This window comes from Orycteropus afer, unplaced genomic scaffold (genome assembly GCF_000298275.1).
Source record: "Orycteropus afer afer isolate SDZICR_OR568_19922 unplaced genomic scaffold, OryAfe1.0 scaffold00050, whole genome shotgun sequence".
NCBI classification, from domain to species: Eukaryota; Metazoa; Chordata; class Mammalia; order Tubulidentata; family Orycteropodidae; genus Orycteropus; species Orycteropus afer.
In genome coordinates this window covers 11259697-11272029 of record NW_006921637.1, presented here as the reverse complement: position 1 = coordinate 11272029, position 12333 = coordinate 11259697, and positions in this window count along the sequence as shown.

The window sequence follows — 12333 nt, the reverse complement described above, 5'->3', positions numbered from 1 at the left end:
TGTTAGTGAAGATGCAGGGAAATTAGAACCCTTATCCACTGCTACTAGGAATGCAAAATGATATGGCCATTATGGAAAACAGCATGGCAGTTTCTCAAAAACTAAAAATAGAACTACCACATGACATAGCAATTCCACTCCTAAGTATATGCTAAAAAGGCTTGAAAGCACAGACTCAAAAGAGATTTGTACACCAATGTTTGTTGCAGCATTATTCACCACAGACAATAGGTAGAAGCATCCTAAATGCCCATCAACAGAAGAATGGATAAACAAAATGTGGTACATACATGTAATGGAATACTACTCAGCCAGAAGGAGAAGTGAAGTCTTGTGGGGATGGAGCTTGAAGACTTTACCCTGAGTGAATAAACTAGTCACAAAACAACAAATATTGTATGACCTCACTTACACAAAAAGACAAGAAAAGGAAATTGTATAGAGATGAACGTTTATTAATGGTTACCAGGGACACTGGGGAGGGGAAAGGGGGTAAATGGTGATAGAAAAATTGCATTGATTAAGACTGAACTTGCACAGCTGATTATTGTCATTGTTCTCAATAAGTTGTACACCTGTAAAAAGCTGAATTAGCATAAGTTGTGTGGTAGATATATTTACAACAATGACCAAAAAAAGTGTAGCTGCTGAGGTTGCTGACATACAACCAAATACCTCATGAGATTTGGTTCTTGGGTTTGGAGGTTTAGGGGCATGGTTTTACAGACATCCCAGTCAATTGGCTTAATAACATATTTAGTGCTTCTGTTCTACCTCCTAGTTCATTGTGTAGTGCCTGGGTTCTCAAAAGCTTGCAAGCAGCTATCCAAGGCACAACAGTTGGAGCAACAGAGGAAAGAGGGGAGTCAGAAATAGGAGGATATAGAATGTGTGGCTAATTGCCTCCATAAACAACTTCTTCCTTTGCAGTGAGTCCAGAAGAAAAGGATGAAACCCATAAACATTTTGATCAACGATTCCATAGAAGAATCCTGATCAAAAGGGATATTGAACAGAATTTCAAACCATCATGGACTCTAGACTTTCTGGAGCCCTGGAAAGTAGATGAACCTCTGAAACTATTGCCCTGAGATAATCTTTAAACCTTAAAGCAAAAATATCCCCTGAACTCATCTTAAGACAGAAAAATAGTGTACATTAAGTAGTAAAAAGAAAAAAAAAAAAAAGGTTTACCTTGAGCATTATGCTCATTGATGTTGGTGTTAGGTGCCGTCGAGTTGTCTCTGACTCATAGTGACCTTATGCACAGCAGAACGAAACACCGTTGGTCCTGTGTCAGCTCCATTATCCTTGCTATAATTGAGCCCAATGCCACAGCCACTGTGTCAATCCATCTCATTGAGGGCCTTCCCCTTTTTCATCGTTCCTCCACCTTACCAAGCATAACATCCTTCTCCAGTGAATGGTCCCTTCTGATAACATGACCAAAGTATGTGAGAAAAAGTCTGGCCATTCTTGCTTCCAAGGAGCATTCTGGCTACACTTCCTCCAGGACAGATTTGTCAGTCCTTTTAGCAGGCCATCGTACTCTTAGCATTCTTCTTCAACACCACAAAAGCATCAACTCCTCTTCGGTCTTCCTTATTCAATGTCCAGCTCTCACATGCATATGAGGCAATTGAAAATACCATGGCTTATGTCAGACACACCTTAGACCTCAAGGAGACATCTTTGCTCTTCAGCACTTGAAAGAGGTCCTTTGCAGCTGATTTGCCCAGTGTTAATTTTCATCTGATGTCTTGACTGCTGCTTCCGTTGGCGTCAATTGTAGAACTAAGCAATGTGAAGTCTTTGACAACTTCAGTGTTTTCTCCATTTATTGTGATGCTGCTTATTGGTCCAGTTGTGAGGATTTTTGTTTTCTTTATATTGAGAGGTAATCCATACTGCAGACTGTATTCTTCAATCTTCATCAGTAAGTGCTTCAAGTCATCCTCACTTTCAGCAAGCAAAGTTGTATCATCACCATGTCACAGGTTGTTAATGATTCTTCTTCCACTTCTGATGCCATGTTCTTCTTTATATAGTCCAGCTTCTCGGATTATTTGCTCAGCATACAGATTGAATAAGTATGGTGAAAGATACAACCCTGACTTACTCCCTTCTTGATTTTAAGCCATGCAGTGTCCCCTTGTTCTGTTTGAAAGACAGCCTCCTGGTCTATGTACAGGTGTCTCATGAGCACAATTTAGTATTCTGGAATCCCCATTCTTCTCAATGTCATCCATAATTTGTTATGATCCACACAATCAAATGATTTTGCATAGTCAATAAAACACAAGTAAACATCTTTCTGGTATTCTTTGCTTTCAGCCAAGATCCATCTGATATCAGCAATGATATCCCTCATTCCATGTCCTTTTCTGAAGCCAGCTTGCATTTCTGGAAGTTCTCTGTCAATATACTGCTGCAACTGTTTTTGAATTATCTTCAATAAGATTTTACTTGCATGCAATATTAATGATATCGTTTGATAATTTCTACATTCTGTGGGATTACCTTTCTTTGGAATGGGTATAAATATGGATCTCTTCCAGTCAGTTGGTCAGGTAGCTGTCTTCCAAATCTCTTGGCATAGCTGAGTGGGTGTCTCCAATGGAGCATCCGATTGTTGAAACATCTCAATGGGTATTTCGTCAATTCCTGGAGCCTTTTTTTCCACCAATTCCTTCAGTGCAGCTTCAACTTCTTCCTTCAATACCATTGGTTCTTGAACACATCCCACCTCCTGAAATGGATGAAGATTGACCAGTTCTTTTTGGTACAGTGACTCTGAATATTCCTTCCATCTTCTTTTGATGCTTCTTGAATCATTCAATATTTTTCCCATAGAATCTTTCAATATTGCAATGCAAAGCTTAAGTTTTTTCCTCAGTTCTTTCAGCTTGAGAAATGCTGAGTGTGTTCTTCCCTTTTGTTTTTCTAACTCCAGGTCTTTGCATATTTCATTATAGTAATTGGTTTTGTCTGTTTGAGCTGCTCTACTTAAAATTGTGGCAATGTCAATACTACCAAAAGTGATCTATAGATACAATTCAATCTCAATCCAAATTCAAATGACCTTATTTGCTGAAATGGAAAAATTAATCACCAACTTAATATGAAAAGATAAAAGGTCCTGAATAGCCAAAGCAATACTGAAGAACATGGTAGGAGGCCTTACATTCCTGAACCTCAGAATATACCATACAGCTATAGTAATCAAATTTATCTGGTATTGGTTCAGTGATAGACACATAGACCAGTGGCATAGAATTGAGAACCCAGGATAAATCCATCCATCTATTGACAGCTGACTTTTGACAAGGGGTCAAGTTCCATTCAATAGGAAAGAAATAATCTCTTTAACACATGATGCTGGCAAAACTGGATATTCATCTGCAAAAAAGAAAAGAAAGAAATAGGATACATGCCTCATACCATACAGAAAAGCTAACTCAAAATGGATCAAAGACCTAAATGTTCAAGCTAAAATGATAAAGTTCCTGCAAGATAACATAGGGAAACAGTATGGGATCTAATTTTGGCACATCTGGATCATGCATTTGGCCAAGTCTTCATCTCAATGGCCTGCCATGTTGCCTGCTGATTTTGATATTGTTCCTGGACTTGAATCAGTGGTCTACCATGTTGCTTGTTGATCTTGGGACTGTGCTATTCTACCTGCCAACCTTGAGTTCATCAACCTTAGCAGGCAGCAGCTGCATGAGTTATGAGAAGCCTCCAGCTCCAATGGGTTTGGCATAAGAAACAGAGCTGAAGCCCAAGGTCAAAGGGCCTTCAACCAGCCCCTAGGGCTGCCATTCTGAACCTGGACTTCTAGCCTCCTAAAGTGTAAGAGAATAAGTTCCTGTTTGTTAAAACCCTCTACTTGTGGTATTTCTGTTATAGCCACATAGAGAACCAAGACGTATGTATATATGTATATGGATATATATGTGTGTATATATGTATATACAAAAACAAAACTGCTCACAACTAGGCCAATAAGCAACATGATAATGGAGAAAGACTGAAGTTGTCAAGGATTTCATTTTACTTGGACCCACAACCAATTCCTATGGAAGCAGCAGTCAAATCAAATGACATATGGCATTGGGCATATCTGCAAAAGACCTCTTTAAAGTGTTAAAGACCAAAGATGTCACTTTGAAGACTAAGGTGTACTTCACCCAAGCCATGGTGTTTTCAATCACTTCATTAGCATATGGAAGCTGGACAATGAATAAGGAAGACCAAAGAATTGATGCCTTTATATTATATTGTTGGTGAAGAATATTGAATATGCCATGGACAGCCAGAAGAACAGAGAAAATTGTCTTGGAGGAAGTATAGCCAGAATGCTCCTTAGAAGCAAGAATGGTGAGACTTAGTCTCAAGTATTTTGGACATGTTATCAGGAAGGATCAGTCCTTGGAGAAAGACATTATGCTTGGTAAAGTAGAGGTTCAGCGAAAATGAGGAAGACTCTCAATGAGATGGATTGACACAGTGGTCGCAACAATAGACTCAAACAGAAATGATTGTAAGGATAGCACAGGATAGGCAGTGTTTCATTCTGTTGTACATAGGGTCACTATGAGTTGGAACCTATTCATCAGCACCTATCAACTACAATATATATATTACATGTAAGCATGCATGTGCATGCATATATATTAATATATAATAAACTACATAGGAGGCACAGTTATGGATACTTCTCACACATAACCAAACACCTCACAAATTTGGTTTTCTGGATTCGAAAGCTTAAAATCATGGTCTCATGGGACCACTCAGTCAATTGGCATAATATGGCTTATGTTCTACATCCCAGTTTGCTGAGTAGTGTCTGGGATCTTCAAATCTAGTGAGCAGCAATATAAGGTACAACTGCTGATCTCTACTCATTGGGAGCAAAAGAGAAAGATGGAAACCAAAGACTCAGAGAAGAAAGTAGAGTAAAGTTCTAATACTCTACATGAACTATGGCCTCATCTATCCTGAGACTAGAAGAACTAGATGATGCCCAACTACCACTCCTCACTGTTCTGTTCAGGCCGTAATTATGGATTCTGATAGAATGGGAGAAAAATGTGGAACAGAACCTCAAATTCTTAAAAAGTCCAGATTTAGTTGACTGGTTCAGACTAGAGGACTCCCTGAGACTCAAGCTGAGATATTGTTTAAACCTTGAACGGAAATTATTAGCTAATTAAGAGTGGCTCATAAAATAAAGAATATGCCCAGTGAATACTGCACTCCTTTTAAAAAATAATCTACATAAGACAAACAAAAAACCAAAACAAACTGCCATCAAGTTGACTCTGACTCACAGAGAGCCCCACTGGGTTTCTGAGGTAGTAAATCATTATGGAAGTAGATTGCTTCATTTTCTTTCCCCAGAGCAGCTGGTGGGTTTGAACCACCAACCTTCTGGTTAGCAGTCAATGCCTTAGGAAGTGTATCACCAGATGTCCTTTTACATAAGACCAAATGGTCAACAATTACTGTAAAGCTAAGGTGAGAAGGTAAGAGTGCAGGGAAACTAGATTATTAGAAACAGAACAACCAGAGCAAAATTAGTAAGAATGTTGACACATTGTGAAAAAATGTAATCAATGTCAATGAATGATTTGGGTAAAAATTGCAAAATGAGAACCTAAACTCTCAGTGAAAACACCATTTTATATATATATATGTATTTAAAAAAAAAAAAAAAAACTATTTTACCAATCATGATGTCCTTTTCTAGCCATTGGTGTTTACTCATGATTTGTCTCTATCAGTCAATGATCTACTATGATCCATAAGGTTTTCATTAGCTAATTTTTCAGAAGTTTGCCAAGCCTTTTTTTTTCCTAGTCTATGTTAGTCTGGAAGCTCCACTGAAATCTGTCCACCATGGGTGACCCTACTGGTATTTGAAAGGCCAATGTCATAGCTTCCAGCATCACTATAACATGCAAACCACCACAGTACCACAAACTGACAGATAGTGATGGATATTTGTATTTCCTACTAGCTTTACCACAGGAGCTCTGGTAGCCTAGTGCCTAAGGTACTTGACTGCTAACTAGAAGGCTAGTGGTTCAAACCCACCAGCCACTCCTCAGAAGGAAGGTTGAGCAATCTACTTTCATAGTGTTACCACCTCAGAAACCCAAGGAGGAGTTGCTATGAGTCAGGTCTGACTCGATGGCAAAGAACAACAACAACACTAGCTTCACCTGATTCTTACACATGGTAGAGCTCACTAAACACTTATTGAACTAAAAATTGCCCAATATTTTGTACAGATTTTAAAACTTATGGAGTCTTTTCTTTCTCATACTTTATGATTCTCACAGCCCCCACATGTAGAGTGGATATAATTTCCATTTTAAAAATGAGCATACTAAGGTTTCAAAGATTTCTGTTGTATCCAAAGTTAATATAATGCAAAGAAAGTCATCTGATTCTCACTCTAGAGCTTTTTCTGCTATTTTTTTCAGCATCTTTCAGTCAATTTTAAGCAAGTTCATGAGGCAAAAAACCTGACACCATTTGTGGGGAGGCCTCCTGATGTCGGTGAGAATAATGCATTGCCCTCCTGAGAATGAGCTGGTATTTCTGGGCCTGCCAAATCAATAAAAGCAATATGATCACAATATGTTCATTTCTCTAGTATTCATAGAATACATGCTCTAGGCAATCTCATGGGAAAAGGGTCTCTACCAGTCTCCCTCCTGATAGCTCTCTAGTTCCACTTGCTAGCTGAGTTACCTAGCTCAGGTGTTCTTACATCAAAGCTCCTTCTCCAGCAGAAAGACAGACACTCAATTCCCCAGACTTTGATCTAGGCAGCATTCTCCTTCTCACAATTTGTTCACCTGATCAAATTGTGGATTTCTAAAAAGGCTCTAGCCCCTCTTTGGCTGAGAAACCCTGAGCTGCTGGGCTAAGGCTCCTGCTAGTGTGGTTCTGCTGTGCATAGCAGGTTGTCCAGGCCAGTAGGTGTCCTCTGTTCCCATTGGTGTGGATAGACCTGGCAGGGCTGTCTATCATTTTCACTTCCTCATGATCCTCTATTGTGGAGCACTTCCTTGCAGCACTGATTTGGACCCCATGGGGAAACCACCGATGGAAAACCAAAACCGTTATTTTTCTTGAATCATCCTGTTGAGAAGTCTGGGCTGCAGGTGACTTCCGTGTTTACTATTAATAGAATGGAATGAAACCTAACAGGTACTGAATGCCTATAGTGTGACAAGGTGTGTGGTAAGTCTTTCTCCATAGGTTGTTTACTCACAATTACCCTGCGAGTTTCAGGTTCCTTTTTCAGTTTTTATTGATCAGGATATTGAACTCAAAAATGGTGACACAATCTCCCCAAGGTCATACATCTGGTAAGTGGTTGGAACTGTGTTTACACTAAGCCTATCTGACTCTATAATCCATGCCATTTCTCATATGCTAGGGAGCTCTGATGGCGTAGTGCCTAAGGCATTTGACTACTAACCAGAAGGCTGGTGGTTCAAATCCACTAGCCACGTCTCAGAAGGAAGGTTGGGCAATCTACTGCCATAGTGATACCACCTCGGAAACCCAAGGAGGGGTCACTATAAGTCGGATCTGACTTGACAGCAGTGAGTTTTTTTTTTTTTTTTTAAGGCTGCCTCTTATCATCCTAAAGCAGAGGAGGCAAAGTGAAGTTACCAAACTCTAGCTCTGTGAATTAAGAAGAAAAAGAAAAATCGAACTATTACTGAACCTCAACTTGGTCATCTGCAAAATAAAAATCATGATGTTTACTTTCCAGAATTGTTTGTAATGTCACGTCCCTGGGCAACACAAATGCTGGGCTGCTAAACTCTGGTAGCATAGTGGCTAAGTCACTTGACTGCTAACCAGAAGGCTGGCGGTTCAAACCCACCAGCCACTCCTCGGAAGGAAGGTTGGGCAATCCTACTTCCGTAGTGATACTGCCTCGGAAACCCAAGGAGGGGTCGCTATGAGTCGGGCCCGACTCGACGGCACATAACAACAACAACAACAAACAAAATGTTGGGGATTTGATCCTACCCAGGGGCACCCTGGAAGAACCAAAACCAGCCATTGAAAACTTATGGAGCACAATTCTACTCTGACTCACATGGCTTGATGCGTTGGAGTCAACTCAACACCAACTGGTTTGGAGTTTTTTGGTTTTGTAATGTTTAGATGAAATAAAGAATTCAACGTGCTGGAAGAGTTCTTAGTAAAGGAGAGCAGCTGTGGCCCCAGCACCAGCACTTAGCTTTTTATCTCAAATGTGACTTCTCCACAATCTTGGACAGAGTTTTCATGTGCAGCCTTCTAAACAAACTAACCATTTCTTTTCTTTGCTATAAATGCTCCAGAAGCATTAAAGCCATTAACAAGTTGTCCTGTGACTTTATTTCCTGGCCACCAAGTAAGTTTCTATTTCCTCTATGAGTCCTTTTGCAGCTTTCTCCTAGATGCCTCCAGCCACTGTCATTTCATATATCCTTGTCTTTTGGCTCCCCTTCAACAGCCTCAACTCAAGTCTTGAGTTCTGTCTTTTATTTTTCTTCTTTTTGACAAGCTCAGTGATGAGAACATTGCTGATAGAGGTGTCATCACTTTTAGGAGCATTTCCCCCAACCCATTACAATAGCTCCTTGAAGACCATTTCTGTGCCCAGCATGCAGAGCGAGTAACTAGGATTCATATTAGTGATGAGATTTTCCAAGCACTCAAGAGAGAAATGGTCCTGATCTTGGCTTCCTGGGCTACAAGATCTCCTTAGTCAGAACTTACTCCTCTCCTTGGGAATGAGAAGCAGAAAGTATGCCTCTTGAGACCACCCCAAGTGTTGCTTGGGGAAGGTGCTGTGTCCTGACCATAAGGAGTAAGTCAGCATCTTCTCTACAAGGGCTTCTAGTCAGAACTGCTAATAATCTATACTTTATATGTAGAAACAGCATAGAGAACCCAGCTCTAAGATCTGAAGTTCACATAATGTTTTCCATTCAAAAGATCCAAAGCCCTCACCAAAGCTATAAATATCAGACTCACTCTATCCTTGAAATATAGCCAGTTCTAGGCCTTGTTTAAACAGCCCAAAGCTGATGTATACAATGCTGGTATGTGTGTTGAAAGGAGCCCTTATGAGGCTATCACTGTTGTGACCCAGAGAGGAGGCAGTGGAATGTACTGGAAAGTACTGAAATACTTGGCAAACAACAGAGGCAGATGCTAGGGCTAAGCTGTTTAATACCACCACCAGCACCAACACCACCACCTAGGGCTGAGTTCTAATCCCTGCTCGTGTGGGACTGGAAGCTACCTGTTCACCCAGACTCTGTTACTTGTTTCCACAGCCAGAAAGAATTAGCATGGACAGTTATGCTCCTGGTACCTTCTCCTGACAGAGAAAGAATAAAGGAAATACTCTGACACACACCCCCCCCTTGGAAAGTTTGGGCTCAAAGCATTTGACATTCATAGCACTAGAACAGATTTGGCATCCTTCCAAGCTTGAGCAATGCTTCCTTTCACCCAGACAATGTCATCACCCTCCCCCTTATGTTCAGCAACATAGGCAATGTGGAAGACTTGAGCAAGGCTGGATCATCCACTTACTAATTCATGCATTCATTCAATAAAGTTTTTAAAAGTCATACTACATGTCATACACAATGCTAGGCTGTGCAGATAGAGCAATGGAAAAGACTGGCATGGTTTGTGGCTTTCTGGTCAGGGAGATAAACAGACAGACATATAAATAAGTGGAAAGGAAAATAATTGTGGATCATTTATAATTGTAGATGTTTTACTTAAGCAACTGGGTTGTGATGATATGGAAAAGCCTAGGGGAAGAAATATGTTTTGCCAAGGCAGTGACTAGAGAAAGGTAGCTTTGGAGAGGACTAATGAGACTCAAGTCATCAGTGACTCCTGAGAGTTGATGTCTTTATCCAACACAACCTTCCTATCCAGCCAAGCAAGATATTACCCTGTCCTCAATGCACCTGGGTTGAGCCTCTGTTCTGACTTCTCTACTTTAATGTGTTCCCCCTTCATGTCCACCTTTGTAAAACCTCTGCCCTTCTTTCTTCACCACCTAATATTTCTTACCAGCACTCTCCTGAGGGTATGGGGGCATCTATTTAGTATTTATGCATGTTGGTGTTGCCTTCATTTGCTTCTCAAACTTAGCTATCAGAACTCAGAGAGACTAATACAATGAAGTATTCTGAGAGCTGATAGTGCAAAGTAGAAAAGGAGGAAAAGATATCAGGATCAGAAAGAAGGATCCAATATGGTGACCTAGGCAGATATACTACCCAGACCCCCTACAACAAAGACCCAGAAACCAAGTGAAAAAGATATGGATGACAATCTGAAAACCCTGAGCTTCAAATGAGAGGATAGAAAAGTAGATCAAATACTGATTAGAAGGAAAAACTGAACAAAAATAGTGAACAAGGAGATATATAGAGTGATGAATTGCCAACTGGCTGTCACAGGGTGACCATCTTGAATTATTGCAAACAGCATTCTGATCATGGTGGAAAACAGATAACCAACTCCACTTATCCAGGAATGCAGCAGCATCCGCACCAGTGATTGGTATCTTTTACCCCATACCACCTTCCACTGACCACAGGCATGACTCCCCCACTCCCACCTACTGGGTGGCCAGTCAAACCCTCCCACTGTCCCTCCCCAACTGGTGTTCTGCTCAACCCACCTCTCCTGCCCACGACCCCCCCCCACCCATTGCTCCACTCCCCAGACAGGCTAAGACACACTCTGGCAGATAGAGTGCCACTAGTCTGCTACCTTAGACATCTGAGGCTGGAGCTTGCACTGGTGCCATGACATTTTTTTTTTTTTCTCCTTGTTATTTCTTCCTCCTTCCCCCTTCCTTTAAAAATATTTTTCTTTTCTTTATTTTCTTCCTCTCTCTCTCTCTCTCTCTCTCTCTCTCTTTGTTCTTTTTCCCCATAAGATAGGAGCCAATGACGCTACCCTATCATATCTGCAACACTTGTGTGTTTGATGGCAGAGCATGCATGGATGCTGTCCTGCTTTTTTAAAATATGTTTTCTTTTTTTCTTATTATTTCTTCCCTCTTCCTGTTCCCCCCCTTTTTTTTCATCCTCTTCTCGTTCCCCCTTTTCTTTATTTTTTCCTCGTAAGATGGGAGCCAGTGACTTTGCCCAGCTATACTCACTACATCTGCATGTTTGGAAACTGGAGCTTATGCTGGTGCTCCACCACTATTCTTTTCTCTTTTATTTCTTCCCCCCAATTTTTTCTTTTATATTTTTCTTCCTCTTTCCCCTCTTTCATCCTTATTAATTAGGAGCCAGTGACTCTATGTAGCCACCCAATTCACTGGGCAAGGGCTAACCCTGTTCCAGCACTGCTGGATCCATGACATACAGTGACCAACACCCAATCAGCCTGGCCTCAGCTCTCTACATGGTCACTGATGAGAGATTTGCACCCACACTCCCACCCACTACCAAATTCACCTGGAGACGGGTGATGAGCAACCCAGTGCTGCCTAACTAGCAATGACAGCAATAAGCCTGACCCATTTCCCAGGTATATTAAAACAAAATAAAACAAAAAAGCAAGGTGAAGGAAATCAATATACAGTCAATAAATAAACATAATACTACAATGTCTGAGACAATAGACCATTTCAAATCACACACACAAAAAAAACAGGATAAGATAGCTCAAACAAGTGGCCAAAATACAGGGCCAGAAAACCTGGAGGAGGAAGTGGTATTGGAACAACTTGATAAAAAAAATTAAAATAATAATAATAAATTTAGAACACCTCAGCAAATTAAGAAAGAAATCAAGGAAAACAAAAACAACATCAAGGAAATCATAGACAAAAATCAAGGTAAAACTCTAGAAGAATTAAGGCAAATAATACAAAAACAAATTGATGAAACAAATGGAAAATTAGAAACCATTCATAAACAGCAAATAGAAATCTGGAATCAGAAATAGATAACACATGGAAAGGGTAAAGGAGTAAAATCAATCAATGGGAGACAGAATTATTAAAATTAAAGGCAAATCACTTAATAGTAATCTATTAGAAAAATAATCAGAAAAAATAATAATTTAAAAAAAAAACCTGGAGGCGGGGCAAGATGGCGGACTAGGCAGAAGGATTGCACAGACCCTCTTCAACAAAGAAAAGGGAAACCAATTAAAACAGACACAGAAGATAATCTTGGACCCCTGAGCCTTGAAGGAAAGGATGCAGATTTGGAATAAACCCCAACTAGCAGAAGAATTTGCGTGAAAATACCA